The sequence below is a fragment of the Onychomys torridus genome, chromosome 2, assembly GCF_903995425.1.
Source record: "Onychomys torridus chromosome 2, mOncTor1.1, whole genome shotgun sequence".
NCBI classification, from domain to species: Eukaryota; Metazoa; Chordata; class Mammalia; order Rodentia; family Cricetidae; genus Onychomys; species Onychomys torridus.
In genome coordinates this window covers 111,027,460-111,037,856 of record NC_050444.1, presented here as the reverse complement: position 1 = coordinate 111,037,856, position 10,397 = coordinate 111,027,460, and the positions used below count along the sequence as shown (strand labels likewise).

General features: G+C 41.4%; 1 long non-coding RNA gene across 1 annotated transcript; it reads right to left on the bottom strand.

Moving 5' to 3' along the window:
• Window positions 1-485: 485 nt before the first annotated feature.
• On the bottom strand, window positions 486-9,056 carry LOC118577182. Its single transcript, XR_004944174.1, has 5 exons — window positions 8,977-9,056; window positions 5,683-5,802; window positions 5,146-5,361; window positions 742-969; window positions 486-618 (listed from the first exon to the last, which is right to left on the bottom strand). It is a non-coding gene; the product is annotated as an uncharacterized LOC118577182 (long non-coding RNA).
• Window positions 9,057-10,397: the final 1,341 nt, after the last annotated feature.

Sequence of the window (10,397 nt, the reverse complement as noted above, 5' to 3'; positions counted from 1 at the left end):
GAACAGATGTCCATCTTAAGATCAGAAATAAAACTCTTGTTAGGATGGGATACAGGAATAGGTTGTTTTTCCTAATCATTTTACCTTACTCTTAATGGCTATTTCCCCCCTTGAAAAATACCAGCTAACTGAAATTACTCTACTGAGAAAAACTTAAATGACTTACTGTCTGTCATTGGCTTAGGCCAAAATTTCAATTTGGAGATAAAATCCACTACATTTTATGAACTAATTTGTTCTCTGCGCGAGTGTTGAACTTGATAGCTATATTTGTTCCTGGCACTGCTGAATCATAATTACAGGAAATGGTCTACAGCTAGAATTCAATTGGCACAAAGCCTAAATGAATTAATAACAAGCCTGTATTCCTTCCCTCCCTTCCCCCAGGCGATCTTCTTTGGCTTCTGACAGGCCTTTGCCAGGAAGAGTCTGTAATCTATTATGATAACAGCAGTATAATCCCTCACCTTTGTGTGGGTGTCTGAAGAGTTTTCAGAGTGTGCTCTCAACTATGGCATGGCCTTTCATGCAGCCCACTGGATGCGATGGGGACAGATAAAGAAGTGAAGCCCAGTTTGTCTTGCAAGATGGCTGCAGAGTGAAAAGCTGGTCCCAGGGCTTTAAAAATGGAAGTTTGCTTTTGTTATTTTACGTGAAGCCCAAATTAATCAATCTATTTTTTAAACGTCCAAATTTATAATGCAAACTTTGTCACCTATTAAAATATCCTCATAGACTTACTCCAAGTAGGTGCTACATCTTGTATAAATCAAGCAGTAAGGATCATTAACCAATCTCTTGAAGTCTCTCAGAAGCTGGTACAGTGGCTCCTATTCACAGACAGAATCCAGCATCATGTGAAGTCTTCATTGCATTTTTAGGGAGTAGCTCAGTTTGCACTGTTGACTTGAGGCTATAAGCCTTTTCTGGATAAGGTGGGTTTTTAATTTCTCATCTCTAGGCAAGTATCTGAAAAAAACAACAACAACCAATAACTGTGAAACTATGACAAATTCTAGGAGATGCCATCATTCATCTTTCATTTTTGTTTTGTTTCATTCTTCTCTCATACATTATATCATGACTGACGTCCTTCTTCTGTCATTCATGATTCATCTTTCATCTCCTACCATTCCAGAATTGCATCTCTGTTGAAACTATACTTTGACTGAGTGGAATACTCAGAAGCTCTGGTTGCTCTTCTCTGGGTTTCAGGGATGTTAAGCATCTCAAAAATATGTATTTGACATCTTAGTGTTTGAGTTAATTGTTACAATTGGGAAAGAAATAACAAAAGAAGCCCTGAAGGACAGTAATCACAAAGCCTTTACTTGAAAACTGCCCAATTGGTTGGCTTTGTAGACTGTAAAAATAGGTGGAATTATAGCTGCATCTCTGTTTTCTGGACAACCATGACCCTTTTACTTCTGTTTAAAATTTGAGGTATACCCTAACAATTAAAAATAAAAGGCACAGGTGTCCCTGGAGATACAAGTTTGCCATTTCAGCAGAGTCAGGAGGATGGCAAATTCAAGTCTTGTGTAGAATGAAGAAGTAAGTTAGTGAGACTGTTTCAAAATTCAAAAAAATAAAAGAGACTGGGGGCATTTGCCTAGAAGTATGGCACTCTGAGTTCAGTCCCCTGGGAGAGAGAAAGAGAGGGAGCGAGGGGAGGAAGGGAGGGAGGAGGTATGGTTTGACTAGTTTTGGAGTCAGTTCTGCACAATACCTTAATTGCCAGTCACCATCTTTTTGACTCTCAGAAAAGGTAAGTAAACTTAATTTCGTATTTGTTAAATGATTTTGTGTTTGGATTTCTTTTCAAATATTAGCACGTTGTTGACTAACATGCTATTGTTCTAAGAGTCAGGTTGTAAATGTCCAATAACATCTTAGCTAAAATTATATCCCAAAAGGAGCAGGGTGAATAGAACACTGAGAAAGAAAGCTAAATGGGCTGGAAGGGAGTAGGTCAATCTCTGATGCCTGTCAGAGGACCGAGTTTCAGGTTAGCCATGACACTAATGGCATGAAGGATTGCAGGATGGGGCTAGAAATCAAGCTGAAAGGGAGCCAGTGAAAGGAGGGCATGCTGCTTGGTCTATACAAGGGAAAGATGTGGTAGATAACAAAGAAGGTGTATTGAAATTGGTCTGAACTCACCCCTGTCTCTGAACACCCACTAGCATTACTTCCTGGGGATTCCATTTCCTCAGCTGTGAAATTCACACATTTAGAAAGACTAAGGGTTGGGAGAATCAGAAACAGCAACTGCTACACTGTGGATATCCCATAATGGTATAGTTGTTTCTTAACTTTATTCTTCAGTGGGCCTGCTTCATTAGAGAACAAAGAGACATTAGCATCGCCGGAAGCTCAGAATTCCTGCCTTGATTCTAAAGATAATCACTGTAGTTCCTTTGCTGTAGGAGGGTTTAGCACAGCAGAATGAAGGACAGGAAAAGAACTGTCTACAGGCTTTGATGAATATGAAGATACCCCAATGCTTAAGATGATAGCTAACACTTAAGTGCTTGCTTTGTGCCCCAAATCATCTAATGAGGTTATACGCATTAATTTATTTAAATCTTGATAATAATCCTTGACTAATTTGTAGAGGAAGAAACTGAGGCCCAGAGAGGTTTCACACATTTATTCAAGGTCAGGTGGCAGATGTGTGTTGCAAACTAGATAGCTCACCTCTGGAGCCTGTTCTCTCATCTGTCTTTGGTATGAAAGGCATTTTAACCAAAGGAAACCCATGCTTTGCTCTGTTAGTGCTCTGGCTGAATTGCTGGAGTCAGCAAACTTTTTGCCGGAGAAAGCTGTTCTGTGGATGTCAAGAGGAAAATGAGGTTATAGATCTCTTCCTGTCTGGGGTGTATATTTATTGTACAGTAAGATGTATTCTAAATTATTCACTTTTTATATTTTATGGAAATTTTAGCTTCTGTAAATCTGACTTAGGTTTCAGTTAGAGTTATGTGTAATAAAATTCTTATAAAATCCATTTAAGAGATTAATGCTAGATGTATTGTAGAAAATTAATTCTGGGTCTTTTATTTTCTCAAGTTTCTGGGACCTTCTAGTTTTATTGCAGAGATTATCTTGTTGGTGAAATCTTTCTTTCACATCCCTTGGGTACTGTAAGAGCAGCCAAGAGGCTTCCTTTCTGGTTCTATGGACACAGAGGTTTCTCTTGGAAGAGGTCAATACGTTCTCATGATTGGTTTCTTATAAGATTTCTCTCAGAATGTTTTCTTCTTAGGCTTCAAGTGAACTTGGGTCTCACCACTTCTTGGCTAGGGAAAGTCACAAAAGCAGTGAGCCTCAGTTTTATCAGCTGAAAAGCCAGGATGCAATATTTTATCTCACAAGTGGTTATTCAAATAAATAAATACCAGTTGGATCCTAAAAGACAGAAACAGGTTCCTGTGGAGAAGCAGAGCAAACCAATGAGTCAGAGTGTTACAGTATCATGTGTGGATCTAACTAATACAAGGAGACTCTGATTGAAGGGACAGCTTCTGGCACTTAGTATCACCAGCTCATTCACCAAAAGGAGAATATTCAAAGGTTAGAGGTGTGACTGCAGTGTGAGGACCAACCACAGTTCTAATTTCCAACATCCAAGCACATGCTAGGTAGCTAGGTGTGGTGGCCTGCCTGCAATTCCAGGGCTTAGGAGGGGGAGCCATAGCTAAAATTACCAAATCAGGTAGCTCTGGGCTCAGGTCAGAGACCCTGTCTGGATGGATATACATGGTGGAGAGGATCAAGAAGACACGTGACATAAACTGCTGGCTTTCACTTGCACATCTGTGCATTTGTCTTATTGAGCTGTACTCTCCCTCTGCATGAGGCATTATATTAGGTACTGTGATTCACAGATGGCCAAGGCACAGCTTCCCCTCCCCCTGCGCCCCCCATGAAAGTTTTTAGAACCACACAGTGAGTGTCCCATGAGAGTTGGTCTGTAGTGTGGTCTTTTACTTGAAGAGCTGGCTGTCTCTGTGATAGCTGGAAACCTGTTGAGATATAAAGTAGAGTATGTATTCTCTCAGGACACATGACATGTAGTGACAAGGCCTTTAAGCAAAGGGCCAGTTTCATTGATAAGATATCTTGGATTACTGGTCATATACAAATGCACTGGAGAAAGAGAGAAAGCCTGCCAGGGCAAGCAGGGTTGGTGAATATTGAGTATACTGGTTTATGTCTATAATCCCAGCACTGGGGAGACTGAAGTAGGAGAATCATGAGTTTGAGGCTATCCTGGTCTGCATGACATGTTATGTCTCATGAAGAAAAAACAAACAACCCTCCTCAAAAAGTGATGAGTGAAGAGCTGTCTGGTCTGATGTTGGGGTTAGAGCTAAAGCCTCACACTCAGACCCAGAGTCAAATCCAAGTTTTGCCTTTTACTAAGATTGTACAATTGAAAAGTGATATTTCTTCTGTGATACAGTTTTCAATTTGTTCAGCAAAAGGGCCGAGGAAGAAGACTGACTCAAAGGAATTCTGCCCTTTTGTTATTTGAGAAGCTTATTATTAAAATTGGTAGGGTGTGGGAGTCATATCTTCCTGTTTTCGTCAAAAGTGGTTCCCCCAGGATCTAAAGAGTATGTTCTGTCTGTATTCCTGCCTTACCGTGTCTGTCCCTTGGTAGACAGTCAAGGACTGTGCGATGAGTGTGGAATAACTATACATAAAAGAAATACAGAATAACATATTTTAAGCTTCCCACACTCTATTCAACCTTAAATCTATCTCTGTGACTTTTTTCATTGTGGAGAACAAGGATCTTCTTTAATGAAGCTGATTTCTTTCCCTTGATTCAGGGTCACACTTGCCCATATCAAGGACCAACTCTGCCAATTACTCTTGATTTTGGGGGGCAGTGGGATTTGCCAAAGGATTTTTTGAAATTATCTGTCCCTGGGTACATGGAACATCAAAATTTTCAGCTGTTAGCACTTTGCACAAACATAGTCTCACCTGGATATTCTAGTTAGGTAAGAACAGAGGAGTGAGGGCCTGAAGCTCTACATGTTTACTTCCAGCTTGCACCCATGTTAGAGGTGAAATTTCTATGTGGTACATTTGTCTTTAGGTACATCAAAATAGTGCATGAAAATTACTCACCACAAACTCTGAGGCTCCAAACTTTTATTTAAGAAAGCTTGACTTTCTGAGTCTTCTTTTTGTTTTGGGAGTTGCTCATATTGTCGACACTTACTGCTGCCAGTGAATAGACTTTCTATTTTGGTTAGCTTCCACAGGAAGTTTAACAATCAGGTACAATCAAACCCTTCTCTTACTTGAGAAAGGTTGGCAGGGCAACCAGGTTGAGCTGTTCTCCTGGGGTCACAGGAAACAAGCAAAAAGTGATAAATGCATTCATACATCAGAAAGATGAGCCTCCCCATCAGTCTCAAGCGCATGTTGATGAAGCAACACAAAGCATTCTGCATACATTGTTTCCTCAGTGCTCAAAGGTACAAAGCCTCATCAGACCTCCCCTATTAAGCCACCAGTGGCTGCATGACATGAATTTGGATGGATATCACTTTCTGGTTGCTAGGCCCGACCCCTCCGACCCCCAGGCTCTCATTTGTTTCCTTGCATTTTGCTCTTTGTTGGGATGCTTGATGAGTACCTGTAATTTTGTGTCATACTTACAGGAGCCTGGGTTACTGCTATGGAGTTATAACAATAGCAGCTAACAGTCATTGAAATCCCACTCCCAGAAGGCTAAGCGTGGCATGTCTGCTGGATGCACTGGATGTCTTTCTTCAACTCCTGCCAGTTGAAAGTGCATTGGTTATAGTGCATCAAAAGATGACTTAGGAAGAGAAAAGCAACCTCTTCCCATGCCCACAGCAGCGCTTCCACAAGCCTCCAGTCTCGCAGCTCCATGCTGAGGCAGGAATCCTTGTCCTTACTTCAAAAAGGGACAGAAAAACCAAACCAAACCAAACCAAAACAACAACAAAATAAAAACAAAAGAGAAGCCAGAGTAATGCCCAAACCTCACAGTCCTCTCATTTCCCGACTTGTTCCTATAGTTCATTTAACTTATTCATACAGGTTTTTCTTAGGAGAGAGTTCTTCCTCTTCCACAACCTGGATTCTATTTCTGCTTGTTTTTTTTTTTTTCTTCAGATCTGGACTTCTGCTTGCCAATATACTTAAAAAATTGAAATATTTTTAAAAATTATGTGTGTGTCCATTATATATTGGTATTTAGGTACATGCAGGTGGCCGAGGTGCAGAAGAGGCTGTCAGATCCCCTGGAGCTGGAGTGATAGGTGATTTGAGGTGCCTGCTATGGGTGTTGGGAACCAAACTCAGGTCCTCTGCAAGAGAAGTATGAGGTTGTAACTGGACATCTCTCCAGCCCCTCAGTATAATTTTTTATAGTTTAAATTCAACCATCTTCTTTATGTACTCTCTCCCTCCCCTCCTTCTCCCTCCCCTCCTTCTCCCTCCCTCCTTCTCTTCCTCTCACCACCTCTCTGTCTCTGTCTCTGTCTCTGTCTCTGTCTCTCTCTCTCTCTCTCTCTCACACACACACACACACACACACACACACACACACACACACACACAGACAAACACACAGTATACCTATTGGCTGTGTAACCCAAAGTACTAGTCCCTTTTTATGTATGATTTTTCAAAACTTCTTAGTAGAAACATTTCCCCATATTAACTCCATGTTTTCTGGGCTTAGCAGTTCCTGACAAACATCATGTAAAAAGATCTCCTTACAATTTTAGACAAGGTTCTCTAGAGAAAAGCCAATCAAAGACCATATAATTATAAAAGGAGGCTTATTGGATTGGCTTATATTTTAGGTACTAAATAGTCCAATAATAGCTGTCTGTTTACAGGAAAGGTAGGCAAAGAACAAAGTCGCTGCTTTGTTCCAGGAGCTGGATGCCCCAGAATGGGGTGGGAAGGAGCTGGAAGGTCTGAAGGCTGAAGATGCTGGGGTCTGGTGTTCATAGAAAGTGGCAGAAGCAATGGGTGCATTCCTCCAGGAAGAGTGGACATGGTCTGCCCGGGTGGACTTGGCTTGCATTGGTGGACATGGCCTGCCCTGGTGGACTTGGCTTGCCTTGGTGGACATGGCCTGCCCTGGTGGACTTGGCTTGCATTGGTGGACATGGTCTGTTCTGGTGGACTTGGCTTGCATTGGTGGACATGGCCAGCCCTGGTGGACTTGGCTTGCATTGGTGGACATGGCCTGGACTGGTGGACATTGCTTGCATTGGTGGACATGGCCTGGACTGGTGGACCTAGCCTTTTGCCACTTTTGTTCTGTTTGGGCCTGCAGCCTATTGGATGGTGCTTCCCACATCAGTGTTATTCTCCCTCATTTGTTATCTGACATGTGAATCATGTCTGGAAATGCTCTCTCAGGCATGCACTGCAAAGTGCTAATTCAATCCCCCAGTTAACCTGATAGTCATGATTAACCATTATACCTTCTTATCAAGGTCACCACTTGACCACCCTTCCTTTCCCCTCTGTAATATCTGCACTTTTAACCTCCTCCTGCTCTTCCACAAAACATCTTTTTTCTCCACTAAATGCTGCACAGCCCCATTGGGCAGGGGCTGAAAAGAAACATGCAAGAAGCCAAGGGGAGTGAGTGGGAGTGTATTTTGATGTCATACTTTCTGAACCACAAGCCAACTGCTTCCATTTGCCAAATCTAGAAGCTGAGGACTGTCTTGCAAACCCAGCAAACGTTTTGACGAATTCATTTTTCTTCTTCTAAATCACCACCAGTTTCTGCTCCTCTGTAGCGCAATGCTTCATTTCTCCCTCTTTCTGATTCAACTTCATCCTTACTTCAAAGACTTCCCTTCAATGCCCTCCAAGCTGCCCTTCTGTTTAATTTTATCTGATGGATTTTTTTTTTTCTTGTCTCATCCCTAAAGAACAACTTCACTGGGTAGGTAGGTGACAGGGATGCTGGTTTGGGGCTCTATGGCAGACAATGAAATGTGGGCACTAAATGCCATGCATATGCAAAGGAAACAGCCATCCAAGTGATAGAGTTTGATGGTGATGAAGCAGGAAGGCTGTCCACACTGTAACCACAATTAGCAAACAAAACAGAAAAGAGAGAAAAGGAAAAGTGGGGGCGCGGAGAGGAGCAGCACAGTGTCTAGCAAACAGACATGGTCTAAATCCTCTAACGTGTGTTTTTGCAATGACTAAGCAAGGCTGGGTAGTTAGACAAATGGACCAAGCCCCCCGGCACTGTTTAGCACAGTGTGCTTTAGGCCCACTTGCTTCCATTTTGTAATCCAAAATGGAGAATCTGACCACTTCTTAAAATATCAGATATAGTTGAGTTTTTTTAAAATCTCATAAAAATTTTACTTTTGAATCCTAAGCCAGGGTGAAATTTAATCACAGAGTTATAAACCTCCAAGCAAGGGTTTATCTGGAATTGCCAACATAACCTCTGAGTTCAGCAATGCAAATGACACTGCTATAATAGGAGAAATAAGAAAGCTTTCAGTACGTCGTCTAAGAACGTGAGCACATTGAAGGTGATTTATGAGCGGGCCGACCAAGCATTTAAATGCCTTTCCTTGCAGTGGTCCATTTGTCAGCACAACAAGCTTTCTCATATAAGATTCTACATCCCATGACGGCGCCGCTCCTGACAACATAAGCCTTTTCTGATAGGACAACATTTCCAATCCAAGATTAAAATCTTGGAAACTTGTCAACAGAAAAGGATGATAATATGAGGAAAACTGCAGCTATCAAAGAAAAATGCCTGGCAAGTAATTTCTGTAATGGCCAACTTCTAGTCATTTTCTCTTCCCCTTCACTCTTAAGTAAAGGGGTTGGCCTGAAGGTCATTTTAATATTTTGGATAAGTATAGTTACAAACCAGAAATTCATGAACACAAGAAAAAGAAAGTCATTTGATACCATACAACCCACCTTTTTACATTGCCTTCCTTATTTCCATTTCTAATGCAGGCTGCAGGGAATGTTTCCCTTTTGATGAACGGTGGCTTAAGCAGTGAGTTGACAATAAATCCTTGAACTTCATGAGGCCCTAAAAATTAGAGGATCAGAGAGTCTTAAGTTTTCTTTGCTTTATTTCCATATTTTTTTCTGTGTTACTTTATTTAATCTTCTACTTCTCCAGAGACAGAGTGAATGACCTCCTAGGTCTTTTCCATTTTTTTCTTCTTATAATTCTCTCTTTCTGTTTTGGATGTTGGGTGATCTCTCTAATTTCTGGCATGCCCTTGGCTATATTGGAGGTGAATTGGGGTGACTCTTAGTTTTACCAGCTACATAGGATGGAGTATTAAAATGCATTTTGGGGCCAAAGAGCACATCTAACAAAGTTGAAATCATTTGCACATTTTTATTACTGGGATTGTTCTGAAATATTTCATTTCCATCTAACACTATAGTAGCCAGAGTGAATTTTAAATTTGAATTTCTTAGGTTTCTTTGGTGAGTCATAGCTTTGTGTGGTATATATGGGCATCTTCATGTAGGTGTCTGTACATACACATGGGAGGCCAGAGGTCAATGTTGCTGTTCCATCCTCAATTGCTCCCTGCCTCCTCCTCCTCCTCATTATTATTATTATTACTACTATTATTATTATTATTTATTTTGAGATAGACACTGTCACTAAACCTGAAGCTCATTGACTGGGCTAGATTGGCTGGCCATCTACCTGTTCCTACCCCCTCAGCACTGGGGTAACAGACATATGCTGCCATACCCAGCTTCTATGTCAGTACTAGAGAGCCTAACTCAGATCCTTATGCTTATATAGCAGGCACCTTGCTGAGCCACCTACCCAGCCCCTCGTTGCCTCGTTAATGCTTCTTTCTCTCTGAATACACAAAATTTCTCTTCCTACCAATCTGAATGTTTCAAATTACAAATATGTATGTACACTTCTGTGTTTATTTAATCAGTCAGATGTCATCCAGTGTGTAGTTATTAGCTACGTACTAGTCTTTGATAGCCAGGTTTGTACCCTGTCTTGGAGCACACCATTGTAAATCAGACATGCATTTGTTTTTATAAAGGAACGGATGTACCAGTCAGCCATCAAACATCAGAGTGATAGTCCTGGGAGAGTGATAAACAGAGGGGGGGGGGGCTCGTGAAGGGACCATTGAACTCAAGTCTCAGAGGTAGGAAAGTCTTCCTAGGGCAGCACTTTTGAAGGCATGGTCCTTGCATGGCTGCATCCTCACCACATGGGAACTTATTAAAAATGCGAATCCTCAGGACCCATCCTAAGACCTACTAAATCAAAAACTCTAGGGATGGATCCTCCATCTGTTTTGTAACAAGTCCTCTGGGTGATTCCAATACATGCTCAAGTT